Here is a 19,324-nt window from a genome sequence, read left to right as displayed (position 1 = left end):
GTGCAAAATCTCAATTTATAGCTAATGAGAATATAATCATTATATATAATATAGTGTACTTCTATCTTTCTGCTAGCCATGTCACTAAGCGTATTCTTTAATTTGGAAGCTGGAGTTTAGTAAATGGCGCCAACATTTAAATCACATTCTTATAGACCACAAAGAAGTGGAAACTGTAAAGAAGAGGACACACAGAGAGAAAACAGGCTTTGAGAAGGATTGGACAACAAGGTAGGATGACAGCCACAGGTGACAGAAGGCCATCTGAGTACCTGTACCTGCGGAAAGGTACCACTAAGATAATGTAAAAACAATGCTGAGTTCTCACTCATTGTAATGGAGATGGTAATGGAGAGATTAAGGGCAGGGAGGTGGGAGGTTGGAGCAAACAACTGTTGCAGACATGAACCTAGTGTCAAGGGCATGACTGTTGTGAAACCAAGAGTTTCCAAGTTATAAGATGTACTGGCTTTGAATAATGGGTTGTGTATCAAGAGTGTTCTAAATTAACAATAACGGCCAAGAGAGGCGACCTAGAGAATTTAAAGGGAAAAAAAGTAAAGAAAAAAGACTCAGTGAGGATCAGAAGGAAGGAATCTTTCCAGGTCGATTTCAGAATGTCAAAAATATTGATATTCCAAAAGAGGGGGAGAGGGAAGACATGTGGCCTAATTAACAAGGAAACAGTATATGTGATGACATCAGGGACAAACCAAACAAAAACATAGTGAAGAGGGCCTCATAAAGCATTAATATAATAACCAACGTATATTCAGCATTTACTACATAAGAAGCACAATGCTAAATATCATAGCATTATCACATTTAATCTTCACAGCAGCACTATGAAGTAAGAACTGTTGCCTGATTGATAGATGAGGAAACTGAGGTTTTGTAACTTTAAATACTTGCTCAAGGTCTCATGAACTCAAGTCTGCCTGGCTCAAAGTTGGAGCATGTGTTTCTAATTCATAGCATCAGTAATAATTACTATTTCATAAATATCACTTATGTGTCAGGCACATTATATACTTATCTTTATTCCTCACTTCAGCTCTGAAGTAGATTTAAATAATCATGAAGTTTTAATAAGGTATCATGCCTTATTAAATATTAATGGTAGCCTTAAACCAGTCCTGTGAGGTAACTGTACAGATATTTATAGGATATTATCTTATCAATTATTAATAATATTTTGATGGAGATTTACATTCAAAAGTATGAAAAGCTGATATTGAATTCCCTCAAAAGCAAACCACCTTTAGCCTCTGTGTCCTCCTCCTCCTCCTCTTCCTCCCCAGTTCCTAGCACATCTTAGCTTACTCCTGTACCCAGTTCTAGCTGCTGCTTCTCACACCCAGGCTGGAGCCCATCCTAACTGAGGCCGGGAGTCTGTCTTAGTTTATTCCAGCTGCTATAACAGAGTACCATAACAGGGAAGTCCAAGATCAAGGTGCCAGCAGACTCAGTGTCTGGTGAGAGCCTGCTTCCTGGTTCGTTGAAAAGCCATCTTTTCCCTGTGTCCTCACAGTGATGGGCAAGGTTGCTCTCTGGGATCTCTTTTATAAGAGCACTAATCCCATTTGTGAGAGTGGAGCCTAGAACCTCCCAAAGGTTCCACCTCCTAATACCGTCACATTAGGAATTTAGGATTTCAACATGAATTTGAGGGGTGGGGGGGTGGGGAAGGACACAAACATTCAGTACATAGCAGGTTTCGGTATTTACAGGCTTAGCCTGTCCCCATAACCTCATCTCATGGAGTTCAGAAGTAAGTCTAGTCTCTAACACCTGGAGTCGGACTCCCTAATTATGGCTGCTGGGTAACCACTGCCCTGTTTCTTTAGTTTCTGGGAAGACCTGGGATTCAGTGTTCCTGAGGAATGCACAGAGGGTGATCGTGTTGTTCTGTGAGGCACATGTCTCACTGCTTGGCCCTCGGCACACCTAGTCCTGAATTTTGACACGTATCCTGACCAGGACCTCGGTGCTGAGGCTGCAAATCAAAGGTCAGCGGGTTGGAACTATGCATTTCATGGCCAGGGTCACTGTTCTCCAGACTTTGAGTTGTTTTTTGCTGCAATCTCAATTTCATTTAGCTGTACTCCCTGCCCACCTCCAACCTACCTTCCAGTGCCAAGTTTTCTGAAATTGTGATTAAGGTAACTAGGCCTCATGGGCTTTGTGCCTTCTCTGCCCAGCCGGGCCCCTATCCAAAGCAGTATGCTGCAGCAAGGAAAGACCTGGAGACAGATTTTCCATAGCACTTGCTCAAGATGCTTAAACTTGAGGGTGTCTGTTAGCAGTGGGAGGTGTAGAGTATTCTAGGTGGGGAGAGAAAGCAGGTTGTCATAGAGAATTTTTTGCTGGTAACTTGTCTACTGTGATCTCAAAAGAAAGGTGTATGGGGCGGGGGGCTGGGTGGCTCAGTCGGTTAAGCGTCCAACTCTTGATTTTGGCTCATGATCTCATGGTTCGTGGATTTGAGCCCTGAACTAAGTGCAGGGCCTTCTTGAGATTCTCTCTCTCCCTCTCTCTCTTCCCCTTCCCTGCTCGTGCACGTGCATGTGTGTGTACTCTTTCTCTCTCAAAATAAATAAATGAATAGACTCAAATAAAAAAAAAAAGAAAGGGATATGAATCTCCAAGACACAAGTATTTTGTTGTAAATTATTTACTCATTCTAAATGAATATTCACTTCCAGATCTAATTTTTAAATTTTTATTATTTTTCTAAAAGAAGGGCCCCCAAATTTTATAAGCTTCAAGCCCACAAAACCTGGATCTGCCTTTGGGAAGACTCATACCCAAGCCTCATCTCCAGAGACTGTGATTTCATTGATCTGGGGCAGTAGATCTCAGCTGAGGTAAAATTATCCCGCCATGTGGATATCTAGCAATGTCTAGAGACATTTTTGGTTATCACAACTGAGAATGGGGGAGGTTTGCTATTGGCATTAACAGATAAATGCCAGAGATGCTGCTAAAGATCCTACAAGGACAGGACCGCTCCACAACAAAAAATTATCTGACCAAAAATGTCAATGGTGTTGCTCTGAGCATTGGCGTTCTTCAAAATCTTCCCAATTAATTTGAATATGCAAATGGGGTTGAGAACAACAGTTCTAGAGATAACAATAGCTAACCTTTATTACTGAGTACTGTGTGCCAGCCACTGTTCTAAATGAATTAACTTATTTAGTCTCTGGAGTAAGCCTATGAAATAAGTACTATTACTATTCCCATTTTACAGCTGTGGAAACTGAGGTACAAATATTAAAAACACATCCTAAAATTCAATCCCAGACAGTTGGGTTCCAAAGTCTGAGCAGTTGACTAGTATTGCACACCTGAGCCTCCTTGACTGACTTATTTCATCCAGCTAGAGCTCTCTAGGGGAAAGGGAGGGAGAGTGCCTGGTGGCTCCCATAGCCATAATCCTGCCTACCCCCAACACTCAGAAATGAAAAGGAGCAAAGGTCTCAAAGTAGATACAGCTGAGGAGGCAGGGGGTGGGGGCGGTCTAGATCCACTCTGAAGTTTATGTCAACAGAGAGCAGTTGGGGGTATGGGTATTTGTTCCAGTTTCTCACATATGCCTGTGCCTTGTTCAATTTGATGAAATTTCTTAAAATGAAAGTTTAATCTAGATATGGTAGACCCTTGCTCGGGTACGAAAAAAAAAAGGTGCCTTGGCCCATTAGACGGTAAATAAGTAACAGTAATTGTTGCTCCCATCACCATCTCTTGTACAGTAATGAGCTGTGTGGCAGTGTACCTTTCACAGATGGCCATATTTAATTGAAAGCCGGGCCCAGCAGCTGCCAGAAATGCTGGCTACCAGACTGGGAAAAGGGCTGCCAAATGAGAGGACTGCAGACAAGTTCTGTGGCAAAATGGTAGAAATATATAACGTGAAATGACTCTCTCTTTATTCACTGTTACAAAATGCTCAAGCAGAAAAGGAAAGTACCAGCACACTTGGACATTGTCGTTGAATTCCATAACACCGGGGTGATGAAGACAGCTGCTGCCTTCAGGGCAGGGGCTGTGGTGGGGATAAGGCAAAAATGCAAGTATTTCTAAAATAAAACGGGCTATGGAAAGAGGGCTAGCCCATGCTTGGAAGAGAACGCCAAGCCCCACATGGGAACTACAGCGATGGCCAACTCCTTGATTTCAGCCCAGTGAGACCCTGAGCAGAGGATCTAATTGTGCCATGTTTGGACTTGTGATTTATAGAAACTGTGAGATAATAAATCTGCATCGTTGTGAACTGCTAAGTTTGTGATAATTTTATACACAATAACAGGAAACAAATACAATGCATTCTAATGGTTGATTTTTCAACGCCAAACCAACTTTACATTCCTGGGATGAGCCTTATTTGGTCATGATGTGTTGTCCTTTTATATACTGTTAGATTTGATTTGCTAAAATTTTGGTCAGAATTGTTTATATCTGTTTATGAGAGACATGGCTTGAAGTGAAAGTGAGAAGAAATTTGAAAGAGGAAGAAATGGAAGTAAGCTGAGAAAGGAAGACATGACAGATGGGAGAACAATGAGCAGAGGTGGGAAAATGTCGGAATAGGTTTTGAAAACAGTCCAGCAATTCATCTGGCTGGATAGTCACATACAGGAAGTCAAGTGGTGGGGAATGCAGCTGGAAACCTAGGGAAGAGAATGCACACTTAATTTGGGAGATGAAGTCAAAAGCCGCTGAAAGTCATTGTTGGACATAACGGGATGAGCGAGCCAGAAGCAGTGTGTCATTTGAAGTGTACCAAACAGAACCTAGAGAGCAGTAGGGAGGCCCTTGCAATCGTCTGGTTAGAGGTCACTAGAGCCTAAGCCTGCACGTGGTCAGGGGGAGGAGAGGAAGCAAGGGACAGAGGAGGAGATCCAGCCCAGATGTTAGATTATCTCCACCTCCTCTTTGGACACCTGAAGAACACCAGCAGGACTTATTCTATCAACTGGTGATTGGAACCGAGTGCTGAAGGCAAATCTGAAAACTACTGGTTGTCTGCAGGTTCAGCTCCCTGTGTTCCCGCTGGATCCAGGCCTGGCTGGTTGGCCCCAGACAGTACACAGCTATTAGCGGGGCACAGGAGGACTCCAAGCATCTGGTTTGAGTCTGATGTCTACTCTGGGATGGGAGGTGGTTCAGCTTAACAGAGGAAACGTGGGAGAGGGCCAAGGGGGTTCAGGGAGCAGAACTGTGCTCACTCAGTAGGGGCTTGAGGCATCTCTTTTGGGTTTGTGGTCGCAATGCAGGATCAGAAGCAGAAGCTGACAGGAAGGACCTTCCTGGAAGGAGCCATTGCCGGACCGGAAGCTTATCCCACCACAGAGGTCAGAAGGGAACGGAGAAAGCTTGGGGAAACATGGCATGTTGGACATTTATTCTTGGTCCTTTGCCTCACACCGGCTCCCCAGGTGTGTGAGAGGCCCTATATTCGTGAGTACACCGGGCACTCGCCCACAATGTCCTCCTGGGAGTTGCCCCTCTAAATTCATTCTTCCTCCAAGAAGACAGCTTTTACTTTCACAGCAGAGGCAAGTGGCTCTAATGAGATGCTGGCATTTCCTGGGAGAGGATTAGTACGTCAGCGTACCTGACCATCTTGACAGGGGCACGGATATCTCTGGGAAGAGATAACGTAGTGCATGGGACGGACTGATGAGGGGAGGAGAGACTACATCTGAGACATTGGGCCAAGGAAGTGAGGATGGGTGTCGTGAGAGCACTGGGGTGGGTGGCATTGGCAACAGAAGGAGCCCCCAGTTCACAGCTTCGCTCCAGCCTCACCCTGTAGCTTCGTACAACTCTCCTCCACGTTCCCTTCTGTGGTGGCTTTCAATTAGGTCCACTAATTCTTTGATCAACCACTGTTCAGTCGGCGAAGGGAGTTTGATTCTCTTCCCCTTGGTTATGGGCCAAACTTAGTGACTACTAATGGACAGAGTATGGCAAAAATAACTGTGTTACTTCCAGGACTAAGTCATAGGGCTTTCCTCTTGGTTGCTCTCTCTTGGATCCTTTGCTCTGGGGGAAGCCAGCTGCCATGTCACAAGGAGAGGTCCACGTGTCATGGAGCAGGGACCTCCTGCCAACAGCTCTGTGAGTTCAGCCACCGTACGAGTGTATCCTCCAACCCCAGGCAAGCCTTAAAATGACTGCAGCCCCTGCTGACACCGGGACTAACCCTGAGTAGAACCCTCCTGCTAAGCTGCTCTCAAATTCCTGACCTAAAGAAACTGAGATAATATGCATTTGTTATTTTAAGCCACTGAACGTTGTAGTAACTTGTTATTCAGCAAGAGATAACTGTTATACCTTCCAGTATACAGTCTCAATCAGCTGCTTCAGCAAATATGATTCAGTGGCCCTTAGCATGGAAAGGCCTAGCAAATAAAGATTGTTGCGTAAGACCAATCTCTGTATTTTACACAGTTAAGGAAAACGAGACCCTATCTGGAATAGGGGCTAGAGTGCTTTGCTTTGTTTAATTTTGCCTACTTGAAGTAATACTTTTGAACTGTGACATGGAAAGTTGTATGTTGGAGTATACCGATTTATGCACAGCCTGAGACAGAATTCATTATTCGGCTTATAAACACCAGCTTTTGGCCTTGCCTATGATGGAGAATTTAAAGGGGCATAACACCAGAATTATAAAGTGCGCCATGAGACATGCTGACTGGGAGTAAATCCATGGAAAAGCTGTTTCCGTTAGCCTGGAGGTGTCTCAACGAGAGGATAAATCTCAAAACTGGTAACAATCCCCACCGACTCGCCAGGGTGGAGCAGTGTACCCTTTCTCCATCTATTCTGATCCCAGGAAGGTGGCTCTAGGTCCACTGACCTGACCTCCCACCCCGCCTGAAGAAGGGAAGAACAGTCTGGCTTGATAGGAACGAAAACGAGTGAAAATGGAAGGCACAGTCTGAGGAATTCTCGGATGCTCAGAATTCTCGGATGACCTGGACCAAACAGGGATAGCTAGGGCGGGATAATCAAGTCCATCAGGGCAGTCCGTGGACATATCTGAGAGGTCCCTGAGGGCAGCCCTCACCAGTGCTGTCAGGGGCTTCCTAACCTGAGCCCGTTGAACGTTGGAGCTAGAAGCGATTGAGAATTAGGACAGCAGCTCCGAAAGTGCTGGGGAAGGAGGCAATTGCGGACATCTCTTCTCTCACCTGCTCTCTTCTTCCCCAGCAGCTGGGAGCATGCGAGTCCATCACCTCTGCTCTTCTAAGGCAAGGGTAGGAGGCTGGCACAGACCCAGAGACCTCAACTTCCTCAGGCAGCTTTCCCTTTTCCGTTTCAGATGTGATCCCTCCACCTTCTGAGAGCTCACTCTACTGCACCTGTACCTGCCTTCCAGCACCATGGTGTCACATCACACTTGGTATTTTTTTTTTAAGTTGTTCGTTTATTTATTTAAGTAATCTCTACACCCTACGTGGGGCTCCAACTCATGACCCTGAGATCAAGAGCCACATGCTCCTCCACCTGAGCCAGCCAGGCGCCCGTCGGATTTTGTGTTACTGTGTTATATTCCCTCATAGCGGATACTGTGGTGTGCCACCCAGATCCCCACCTCCGGGGCTGAGGAACAAATCCCCCCAACTTCTGGGGAGGTCGCCTGCCGAAAGCTCATCGCTGAGTCCCTCCCCAGGAATTTCCCTCCCCCGAAGGGAACCGTCTTGCCCGAGTATTCTCCCTCCCAGGAGGGGGAGGCCCACACCCAATGACATTCTACAAAGGCACATCTCCCTCGCCTCAATTCTGGACCTCTCTGAAGGGCCTTCTCACTTCAGAGCTTCCTATGGAATCACATTCCACTTCAGCTCCCTCTTCTAAGTGATTTTTAGTGGCAGTGTCTATAGCCTTATTGGAGCTGTGTTTCTGCTCTAATGGGTCCCAGTCAACTTTCCCAGCAAGAGGTTGTGAGGCAGGTCCTCCAGTGGGTTGGCATTTTACTCTTCCAACAACCTTCTGCTCTGCTTGATCAGCCTTGTAGCCACCCCTCCCCTCCCCCCGCCATGTTATAGCCGCCTTCCTAACCCCCTGGGGAATACCAGAGGACATCTGCGGCATTGGGTTCTAGATTACACAAATCCAGGAGGTCAAAGTTCTTAGCTGGGCTCCTTGTTAACATTTATTTTTGTATCCCCAGAATCTAGCACCAAGTCTGGCTCGAAAATGTTTGCATGAAAGAATGAACGGACGAAATGATGACTCTCACTCGCTGGGATGGTGAAAGCCCACAGGTGGGTTAATCTGGCAAGCATGTGCCTTTGGTCATTCTCTGCAGACAAGAAGCATCAGCCTGAGATCCTTAATTCTTCACCCAGAGCACAGCGACCTTTATAGATTTTTCTCTCCTGTACTTTTTCCCTTTCAAATGCAAACACCAACACCATGCTTCCAGGAGCGGAGGATTCCTATCCTGAATGACTCTATTATGTTTGAGCCCCACATCGGCACTAGAGCAGGTCACACAGAGCCCTCCCATTCTCCCAGGTGGGCCCTGCCCCCACCCCTGGGGTTTAGTTCCCATCAAAACCTCCCAGGAAAGGCCCATCTTCACCCCCAGTGTGGGCACTCTCTAAGCCAGGCTCGGCTGACAAAGGCCCCTCAGTTTTCCCTTTCCTAACCAAAGTGTCTAGGGTGACAACCCCCACTCTCCACCCCAGCCCCAGGGGAATTCATTCCGTATTCAGTTACGTTCGTATATTCATCAGATGAGACTCCTGTTCTGTAAATCCAGGAGATATTCATTTTTTTGATTGATTTAAAGTGACTACCTATCTCTTCTCTGCTTAACTGATTTTAATTTCATTTCTTTTATTTCAGATCCATGATGCCCTCCTCATGGCTCATCTCACTGTTAACTTCTCGCTTCCTCTGGGGCCCCCAAAACAGTACGTAAGGATGGCTTTCCTTTTAAATGCTCAGTACTGTTGACCGCTCACGGGGCACAGCCTAGGCTACAAGGTAGCTAGCGAGCCACTGCTTTTTTTTTTGTTGGTTTCAGCTTTATTGAGATATGGTTGAAATACAACATTGGAAGTTTAGGGTGCACAGTGAGATGATTTGATACATGTAAATACTGTGACGTGATTACCACGAGATTAATTAACTCATCTATCACTGGACACTATTGCCATTTTGTTGTTATGTTTGTAGTAAGAACATTTAAGATTTGGTCTCCTAGCAACTTTCAAATATAGAATACAGTTTTGTTAACTAGAGTCACAATGCCATACAGTAGGTTTCCAGAACTTCTTCATCTCATGGCTAAAAGTTTGTGCCCTGACCTACATTTTCCCCATTCCCCAGCACCCCCACCAACGTACTCTGTTTCCATGAGTTTGGCTTTTTAGGATTCTACATATAAATGAAAATATGCGGTATTTGTCTTTCTCTGTCTAGATTATTGCACTTAGCATAACACCCTCTAGGTTCATCCGGGTCACAAATGGCAAGATTTCCTTCTTTTTTATAACTGAGTGATATTTCAGTGTGTGTGTGTGTGTGTGTGTGTATGTGTGTATACAGTATCTTATTTATCCATTCATCCATAGACACTTAAAGCTGTTTTCATATCCTAGCTGTTGTTTTTTTAAGCTCTTTAAAACATTTTTTTCTGTTTATGTATTTTTGAGAGTGAGAGAGAGCGTGCATGCGTGCATGAGTAGGGGAGGGGCAGAGAGCAGGCTCCAGGCTCCACGCTGTCATCACAGAGCCCAACGCAGGGCTTGAACTCACAAACCGAGAGATCACCACCTGAGCCAAAGCCGGACACTTTGCCAACTGAGCCATTCAGGTGCCCCTCATAACCTGGCTATTATAAATAAAGCTACAATGAACATGAGAGAGAAGATATCTCTTCAACATAGTGATTTCATCTCCTTTGGATATATACCCAGAAGTAGGATGGCTGGACGATATGATATGGTACTTCTATTTTTAATTTCTTGAGGAGGCTTCATATTGCTTTCCATAGTGGTGGCACCAAGTAACATTCTCACCAACAGTGCTCCCTTTCCTCCAGATCCTCACCAGCACTTACTATCCTAGTGAGCCAATTCTGATCCTTCTCTGCCCTTCCCTTTTCCCCAGTTACTGGCTCATTCAATAATCAAGTATGGAGCACCCACCAAGGTTCAGGTTCACAGCCATCTGCTTGGGATACAGGATACATATGTCTTGGTGGACCCTACCTTCAAGAACCCACAGTGAGGGAGGCATGGAAGTGTGATGTGGTCAGGGCAATGAGGGAACAACCCATTTAAGAGGATGGAAGAGGATAGTGACCTTGGGAGGTTTCCTAAGGGAGGAGATACCCATTTGTCATAAAAGATTAGTAGGTGATGGCCTCATGGAGAGGAGAAGATGTGAATATCCATTTATGATTTGATCACTAAGTGTGTTTTGGGACCTGCCACCTACCAAGCAAAGTTCTAGGTGCTGGAGAGATAGCAATGAACAAAATAGAAAGTTCACACTCCTGGGAAGAAACAGACAATAAGCAACATAAATAAGTAAAATATATACTATGTCATAAGGTGATAAGAGTTATATAGAGGAAAATAAATCAGGGAAGGGGATTTAAGTATGCATGTGTGTAAGGGGGTGACTTTTAAAAATGGTAGTTTTGGGGCACTTGGGTGGCTCAGTTAGTTAAGCATCCTAATTTTTGATTTTGACTCAGGTCATGATTTGAAGTTCGTGGGTCTAAGCCCTGCATTGGGCCCCACACTGACAGCATGGAGCCTGCTTGGGATCCTCTCTCCCTCTCTCTCTGTCCCCCTCCCCCAAAATACATAAATAAACTTCAAACAAAATGGTAGTTTAAAATACGGTAGCTAGGGAATGCTACTCTATTTTTACCAATCCCTTTTGTCTTCATGGTGGTTTAAACTATTTGCAAAGTGCTCTTACATCTATTAGCTTATTCAGTTCTGAAAATAATCCCACAAAGGGGTAGGAAAAATTGGTCTCCTTGTCTCTGTTGCTCCCTGTATTTGTTTGCTAGGGCTGCTGTAAAAAGCACCACTTAGTGGCTTAAACAATAGAAATGTACTTTCTTATAGCTTTGGAGGCTGGAAGTCCGAGGTCACGGTGTGGGCTGGGTTGGCTCCTTCCGGGAGCTATGAGGGAAGCACTGCTCTGGGCCTCTCCCTTTGGCTTGTACATGGCTGCCTTCCTCTTGTATCTCTTAACCTAGTTGTCCCTCTATTTGTGTCTCTGTGTCCAGATTTCTTGTTGCTATGATGACTCCAGTCATATAGGATCAGGTCCCACCCTAATGCCCTGATTTCGACTTGATTACCTCTTTAAAGGCCCTATCTCCAAATCAGGCTACATTCTGAAGGACTGTGGGGTTAAGATCCAACACGTGAATTGTGATGGAGGTAGGAGGTGAGGGACACAGGTCAACCCATATCACTCCTCAAATTACTGACCTTTGCATTTCACAAGATACATGGAAGCTCTTATCGAGCTGGTTAGCTCGAGGCTAGAGGTACAAGACAGCCTACGCTATGCATGATCACTCTCAATTCATAAGCCTACTTACCTAAGACCATTTATCCAGGAGTGAAGTCACTTTACATGAAGGGTTCTACTTGACTCATTTGGAAAGCCAAAAAAAAAATGTTTTAAAGGACCCAACAGATCTAGGTTGAATTAGATTTTGATTCCGGGATCAGCCACCTCTTTTAACTCTGAGTAACCCTGAAAAATCCAGACTAAGCAGGGCCTTGAGTGAGCTGCTAAAGCTAAGAAAGCCAGCAGAAAGACAAGAGAGAAAGGACTGATTAAAAGGGATATGAACCCAAGAAGGAAGGAGAATATTGAACAAAGGGGAAGTAAAGAGGTCAGGGAGCTGCAAACCCTCTGGTCACGTCAGAAATTATACCTCTTCGCTGGAGATTAAGTAACATACGCAAATGTATTTTGAAAGGTTGAAAGTGTTACAATTGTAAGGCATTCTCTTCTGAGGTAGAAAAACAGGGCATTGTCCCCTCTGGAGACTGGTACAGCCAGATTTTTCTGGCAGACTGCCTCCTAGTCTTGCCTTCATTTAATTTCTTCATCACAAATAGAATATCATAAATCTGGGAGTTGCCAGCATCCCTCGTCATTGCTTTGAGGAGGTTGCTCTTTTTAATTAACAAGTGTGAAAATTTCCAAGTCACGCTGACCTCCATGCTAACTTAACTGGGAGTGTCAGGTTGGAACACTCTGCTTTCTCCTGAGGTCCTGGCTTAACTCTTACTGTAGAAGTCAAGGGAGTTGGAATTAATGTCCCTGGCTCTCATATCTCACTCCTGCCTTGTCTAAGACCCCGGCAAATAGCAATTAGCTGTGTTGCAGAGCCTTGCTCCCAGTGATTCTCAAAAGCAACCCAAGGCACACCTGATGGACCTCAAACTGACCTGAGAAAGTTCACCTTCTCGTTAGTCCTTTGGGACAAACTATTTATAAATGCATATGATTGCTTTTATGTACATCTAAGACCTACTTAGTAATAGCATGCTAAGTGAATTATGAAAGGTTAATCTAATTTGGAATTCATAAACCAGAATCAACGAGCTACTAAATTCTATTGAGGATTCTAATTTAATATTCCACCAAGAAGTCTGGCTCTCAGAGAAAGTTCTGGTGGACCCTTGCCCACTTCCTCTGGATGGCGCTTTGTCATTACTCCATACTGCCCTGTGTGAGTTGAGGTCTTCAAATGCTGCCATTCTTGCTTCTAATTATAATTACTGTTAACTTTGCTTCATCGTTATCAAGTTAGTTGTGATGTGTTTGGTTAAAGCGACTAGCGTTGCATAGTTGTTTCAACTGTATTTTTTGGCTTTTAATTTTCCAGTAATTAGACTCAAAGACCATCATGCGTTGCTGTTTGAATATGAATCATTTATGCCCTAATTGCTAAAGCATGTGTACACTTAATCTCCCAAAACATACTTTGTAATGGCCCCTCAATAGTATTCTTGAATTATTTTTCCATTAGTACATGGGAAAGGAAGAGATTGATTAGCTATGGACTACTTTCCCGGCTTAGAGTGGGCTCAAGGAGGAAAAAGACAAGATTGAAAACCACTGTTTTAGACTCTGGGAATAATCAACTAAATTTACTGCATGTTTTGCAAGTAGCTTGTAAATGGCACGTGCAAACTCATTTCCCTTGGTAAATGCCTGGGAAATAAATATCCACACTTACCTTTCTCCAACCGCTACTCGGCTGCAGGCTCACTGTGGCTGGAGCAGGAAGTACTGCCGTCCAACAGATCAGGCGGCAGAGTGGTGATCGGCAGTGGGGTGGGGCCGACTTCAGAGCAAAGGTTTCGGGGCAACTGTAAATATGATTGGCAGAGTCACAAACAACGCTGAGCTCTACAAACAGTGGCCACTGCTCGAAGCAATAAGTTTCTGTTCAAGTTTGTGATAATTGCTGGTTGCACATCAATGAATGGCCAGTGCCCGTACAAGTCCAAAGTGACTTGAGGAGACCACTCTGGGGTTAATCTGGGCATCCAAGTATTCGGAATCCCCCAAAGCTGGCCCCGGGCTGACTTGAGGCATAATCACTCCCCTGTCCATCCCACTGAATGTTACTTGTATCTACGTTATAGCGCTGTGTTCTGCTTTGTTTTGTAGTGGTTTATAAGGGTCTAACTTCCTTGCAGACTTTGTTTCTTTGGAGCAGGACCAAGTTTTACCCACCTTTAGGAGGCAGCTTGGCAGAGGGCCAGCAGCAGAGGGCCAGGGGATCAGAGAAACCTGGAGCGAATCTTGGCTCACCAGTGACTGACTAAATAAATGACTTATACAAGGAGTGATACCCAAAGGTGTTGCCAGTTTACATTTATGACTTAACCCAGAGACTAAAATAGTTTCAGATTACTTCCCTACCCGCTCTCATAAATAGATAGATAGATGGCTGGCTGGCTAGATGGCTAGATGGCTGGCTGGCTGGCTGGCTAGATAAAGATATCTATCTCAATCATTCTTTCTTTACACACACACACACACACACACAATCAGCTCTGCTTCTTTCTGCAATTGCCCTCATTTTCTCCTACTATAAATGAGCTTCCTCCATACAAGTGGTGGCAGTGGTTTCAAATACTTTGATTTCTTTAATTTCTGCTCAGCAACTCAGAGGGAAAGAGGACTTCTCTTTCTCCATATTAGTATATATGAGCCCAAAGAAGTCTCTGATTAGCCATATCTGGGTTATATGACCACCCTTGGGAGGGGAGAAGGGCTTTGTATTGGCAGTCCCACCAGAATCTACTGGTGCAATGGGGAGAGGAAACTCCCTAGAGGAAAGGGTCTTTGTAAATGCTATTAACAAAAATAAGAATTGAGGTGTGTGTGCGGGAGGGGTGGGGGGGGGGGGGGGGGAAGGTGCTGAATTTGGTCAGACAAAATAGCAGCCATCTATTTCAATCAACAGGATGCTATATGTAAGGCAACAGGGCCTGGTACCAAAATAGACATTAAACTGAGCCACCCATGTCTTCCATTTTTGGCAGCTTCCAGTCCCTCTGTTCTTGGTGTCTCCTACCTCCTTTCTTAAGTATTTTTGTCCCAGGCACACCCAAAGTTACTTCTGGGACTGTAGGGAAACTGCAGCCAAAGGGGACACAGAGGACCCTGCCCCGCTTGACTCCATCCAGGAGCAGGAGAGAAAATATGCTTTCATTCTGGAATAGAAGGAAGGCTCACAGGGAAAGCTGAAAGCTGCAGTGGTAAAGGAAAGTGAGCAGAGAGGCCATTATCAGGCCTATTCTCTTAGTGCTTGAGGAATCGTGAGCCGGGGCACAGCAAGTCCCATCAAAATTAGTGGCAGGATGGGGTGCCTGGGTGGCACAGTCAGTTGAGCGGCTGACTCTTGATTCAGGCTCAGGTCATGGTCTCACGGTTCTGGGGATTGAGCCCCGTGCTGGGCTCTGTGCTGGCAGCACAGAGCCTGCTTGAGATTCTCTGTCTCTCTCTGTCCACCCCTCCCTTGCTCACTCTCACCCTCTCTCTAAAAAATCAGTAAATATGGGCGCCTGGGTGGCTCAGTTGGTTGAGCGTCTGACTTCGGCTCAGGTCATGACCTCACGGCTTGTGAGTTCGAGCCCCGCGTCGGGTTCTGTGCTGACAGCTCAGAGCCTGGAGCCTGCTTTGCTTCTGTGTCTCCCTCTCTCTCTGCCCTCCCCTGCTTGTGCTCTGTCTTTCTTTCTCTCTTTCAAAAATAAACATTAAAAAAATCAATAAATAAACTTTTTTTTTTTAATTACAGGAAAAAAAGAATTAGTGGCAGGGTTCAGGGAAGGGCCAATAGACTGATAGGTGGGGTTTCCTTTCTCCTTCCCCTCCTCCCTCTCCTCCTGCTTCTTCTCTTCTCTGCGGTTTTTCCACCGTATCAGGGAACTCAAGGCAGTGTTTCTCCCCTTGCCAGAGGCTCGGCACAAAGAGTGCCCCACTCAAGGGCTGAGGTGTTTAATCAGGAAGCAGAGAGTGATTTAACTCAGGCCCAGATAAGGCCTGGGGGTGGAGGGCATGCCAGGTTTCAATCCAGTAACCTGCACGGTGGGGCTTTGCTCTGAGTCCGTGACAGAGAAGACACCTGTGGAGGAGGGGTTGCTGACAGACCCAGGCTTGGGTTTGAGCAAGTTGACCCTGGTGACAGACTCAGAGCCAATGGGAACCATTTCCCCAGCACTAGGAAGAGTCAACACCTACACAAGGGTTTGTACTGAGTCCTTGATGATTTTCTGTTTCTGGTTTTGTTTTTGTTTTTCTGTCGGAAGCACACTCCAATAAGACTGGAAGTGCAGAGAGAAAGAGATAATATATGGTTTCCCCAGTTCTCGGTCATAGCTGGGGGCTGAGTGATGCAGGAGGTTGGGGACAGGAGAAAGTAAACGATGGAAGTTTAAGGACCCCCTCCCAGGCAGCTGTGATGTACAGAAAAGAGAAGGGATGTGGAATCAGGAGATCTGAATTTAAAGTCCGATTCAACTTCTTACTCACTGGGTGATCTTGGACAAGTTACTTGGCTCCTCTGTGCCTCAGTTTCCTCATTGGAAAGAATAGAGACAATAATATTTCAAAGGGTTGTTGTCAGGACGAAAAGAGTAAATACTGCTAATGTATTATTCCATTTCTCTGGGTCTACTAACTTCCTCAGGAAGCTGGAGAATGTAGTTGTTAAGGGCTTCGACGGTGGAATTTGACAGAGCTGAGTTTAAATGCCCATTTTGAATCACAAATAGAGGTATTTACGTCTGGAATGATCAAATACCTGGGATTTGCTTCAAAATAATGCAGGAAGTGGAGAGCCGGCGGGGTCTCACAGAAACCAGGCTGGCCAGAGGTTGATAATTATTGAGGCCGGGTGATGGATACATGGGGGTTTATCAGAGAATCGCCCTACCTTGTATCTACAGGCGGTCTTCACTTTGCATGGTTCTGATATGCATGGATTGCGGTTGCCATGGTTTAGTTAGATAACAACAGTCCATCCACAACACAGTTCAAATTTCAGTTACCGCGGTATATTAACCGTGAGTAATTGCGTAGAGCACACGTTCTGCTGCCAGCTCTTCAGTGCTCAAATCACTGCATAAAAAACCGACGCATGTCACCATCAGTGAGCTGTCACATCACTTCTTTTAAAGGCTGTCGCTTGGTTGTTGGTCACCGCCCATCTGTTGTTGGGCTCATTGGCAGACAGGGAAGCATGTGCTGAGTTGCCTGCCTGTCCCCCAGGAATAAACCCACACGACACTGTACAAAAATGGATGATCGAAAGAGAACATTGGCCGACAGAGATGGACATGCACCAGAGACATGGAAAGTGATAATACTGAAAGTGAAATGGGAGATCACGACTGTGGGTATGTTGGTGTTCCCGCCACCCGAGACTACAGATACAGCTGGAGGATGTCGGCAAAGGCAAGCTCAGGGACATACGTGCTTGTGACGAAAAGGATGATGGTGTCTGAGAGGAAGTGACACCAGGAAAATGTTCACATGGAAGGCACTCTGGGAGGTGTTTCACAAAATGGAAAGTCCAAATGATAAAATGTTGGAAACTGATCCAATCTTAGAAAGGAAGTTGACAGTTTGCCAAGGCATTAAAAAAATGCTCAGTCGGTGTTGTATGTTACATGAGGAGAAGGCAAACACTGTTCAAACTACTCCTGATATGTTTTTTTTTTTTTTTAGAAAGACATAAAATACTTTTCTTTGTGATGTGTCTAATGTTTTTAAGTTGCAGGGTACTAAATAAACATTAGCATTGCTTTTTTTTTTTTCATGTCCCGATACATTTACAACTGACAGAGAATTTTAAATGTTTTGACAAAAATATTTGAAGGTCAGGGCACCTGGGTGGCTCAGTCGGTTAAGCGTCCCAACTTCGGCTCAGGTCATGATCCCACAGTCCATGAGTTCGAGCCCTGCATCAGGCTCTGTTCTGACGGCTTAGAGCCTGGAGCCTGCTTCAGATTCTGTGTCTCCATCTCTCTCTCTCTCTCTCTCTCTCTCTCTCTCTCTCTCTCCGCCCCTCCCCCACTGGTGCTCTCTCTCAAAAATAAATAAACATTTAAAAAAATATTTGAAGGTCACCAAACAATTGTAATTTTTCTCATTGTTTACAAACATCCCTTTGCACGGTTTCAGCTCTCAGGGCCGTTTTAACAGTCCTGCGCACTGCCATGAGTGAGCACGTTTTCCATTTAGACATTTTTCAATACTGAATAGTTTTTTTCTCATCCCTATTACCCACTTTTTAATGCAAACTAACTTTCCTGTGCCTCATCTGTCAAATGGGAACAGTAAGAGTAATCACTTTGCTGTGTTGCTGTGAAGTTTTAACAAGTTAACGCCTGTCGGATACTCAGCAGAGTGAATGACATCAGTAAAGCATTTAATGCATGTCGGCCGCTGTTCTGTTTATTCGCCTGGACCAGAGACAGATAAAAGACACTGAGAGATCACCAAGTATCACTGTGTTATAATAATCACCACTGCTACCGTCAGATGTCTCTCAGTCGTTTCCTGTTTACCTACTTCCTTAAAATGCTGCCCGGAATACTACGCAGGAGATTTCAGACATTTTCATTTGGATGTTTGAATGTTACTATAGACCTAACTAATTTCCTGCCTCCTTCCTCTGAACTGCATTTCCCCTCCTGTGCTCTGGATCCAACACTCTTAGCCTCTGTATCTTTCAAAAATGCATCTGTCATGATTCAGCTCCTTGACCCTCAGGTACCACAAGTGGCCTTCTCCTCTAGTCTCCTGTAGTATTTTGAATCTCTCCTGTCACTCTTTGCTTATTTGTTTGTTTAATTACTTATTTGTTTAGAAAGAGAGAGTGCCTGCACATAAGCACAAGTGGGGGAGGTCAGAGAGAGAGAGAGAGAGAGAGAGATAATCCTAAATAAGCTCTGCGATCTTAGTAGAGCCCGACGTGGGGCTCGAACTCAGGAACCGTGAAATCATGACCTGAGCCGAAATCAAGAGTGGGACGCAGAGCCGACTGAGCCACCCAGGCTCCCCCCTGCCCCCCGCCTCCTGTCACTTTTCATTATGAGCAGATTACAACCCTGTCTCCCCCTTTCAACTGTAAACTCCTTGCAGAGGGAGACTGTAATAGGAAAATGGCACCGCATCCTTTGTGCGATTCCCTGACACCACCCTGATTTTCACTCAGGTATTTACTTTCTGGCCTATTAGCTTTGGGGAAGGATGACTCTACTCCCCCACCCCAACCAAAAAGATGGGATTTTATTGCCTAGAGGTAGTTCCTGTTGTGCCGAGGCAATTGGTTTAGGCTTAGGTTTCTGAACCAGTCAATGCATGACATTTCTTTGGATGTGGGGATTGGTTTTGAAAGGAGCACATGGTCCAGTTGGACCAATGAAAAATGGAGTTAACTTTGCTAGATGCTTCTGGGAAAAAAGTGTCTTTGCTTTTAAAAGTGAACCTCCAGGGGCCCCTGGAGGACAGTGGCTCAGTCGGTTAAGCATTCGACTCTTGATTTTGGCTCTGGTCATCATCTCACAGTTCTGTTTGTGAGCTTGAGCCCCGCATCTGGCTCTGCACTGACAGTGTGGAGCCTCCTTGGGATTCTCTCTCTCCTTCTCTCTGTTCCTCCCCCACTTCTCTCTCTCTCTCTCTCAAAATAAATAAATAAACTTTAAAAAAAATTAAAAAAGAAAAAGTGAACCTCCATGGAAAGCTTTCCTCTCTTTGGGAAATCCTGGCCTTTAGAAGAGCTGTGTCACAA

At 45.1% G+C, this 19,324-nt stretch overlaps 1 long non-coding RNA gene across 2 annotated transcripts in view; it reads left to right on the top strand.

Moving 5' to 3' along the window:
• Positions 1-1,664: 1,664 nt before the first annotated feature.
• Positions 1,665-19,324, top strand: part of LOC125925299 (uncharacterized) — a 35,954-nt gene continuing 18,294 nt past the window's right edge. Inside the window, exons 1-3 of one of the 2 annotated variants that reach the window (XR_007458776.1) lie at positions 1,665-7,417; positions 8,189-8,282; positions 8,869-8,936. This is a non-coding gene — a long non-coding RNA (uncharacterized LOC125925299). Of the gene's footprint in view, positions 7,418-8,188; positions 8,283-8,868; positions 8,941-19,324 lie in introns of both variants that reach the window. The other variant, XR_007458775.1, reaches the window with a different exon arrangement.

The sequence above is a fragment of the Panthera uncia genome, chromosome F1 (genome assembly GCF_023721935.1).
Source record: "Panthera uncia isolate 11264 chromosome F1, Puncia_PCG_1.0, whole genome shotgun sequence".
In the NCBI taxonomy this organism is placed as follows: domain Eukaryota; kingdom Metazoa; phylum Chordata; class Mammalia; order Carnivora; family Felidae; genus Panthera; species Panthera uncia.
The sequence above is the reverse complement of the archived record's forward strand: the minus strand, read 5'-3'. Positions and strand labels throughout refer to the sequence as shown.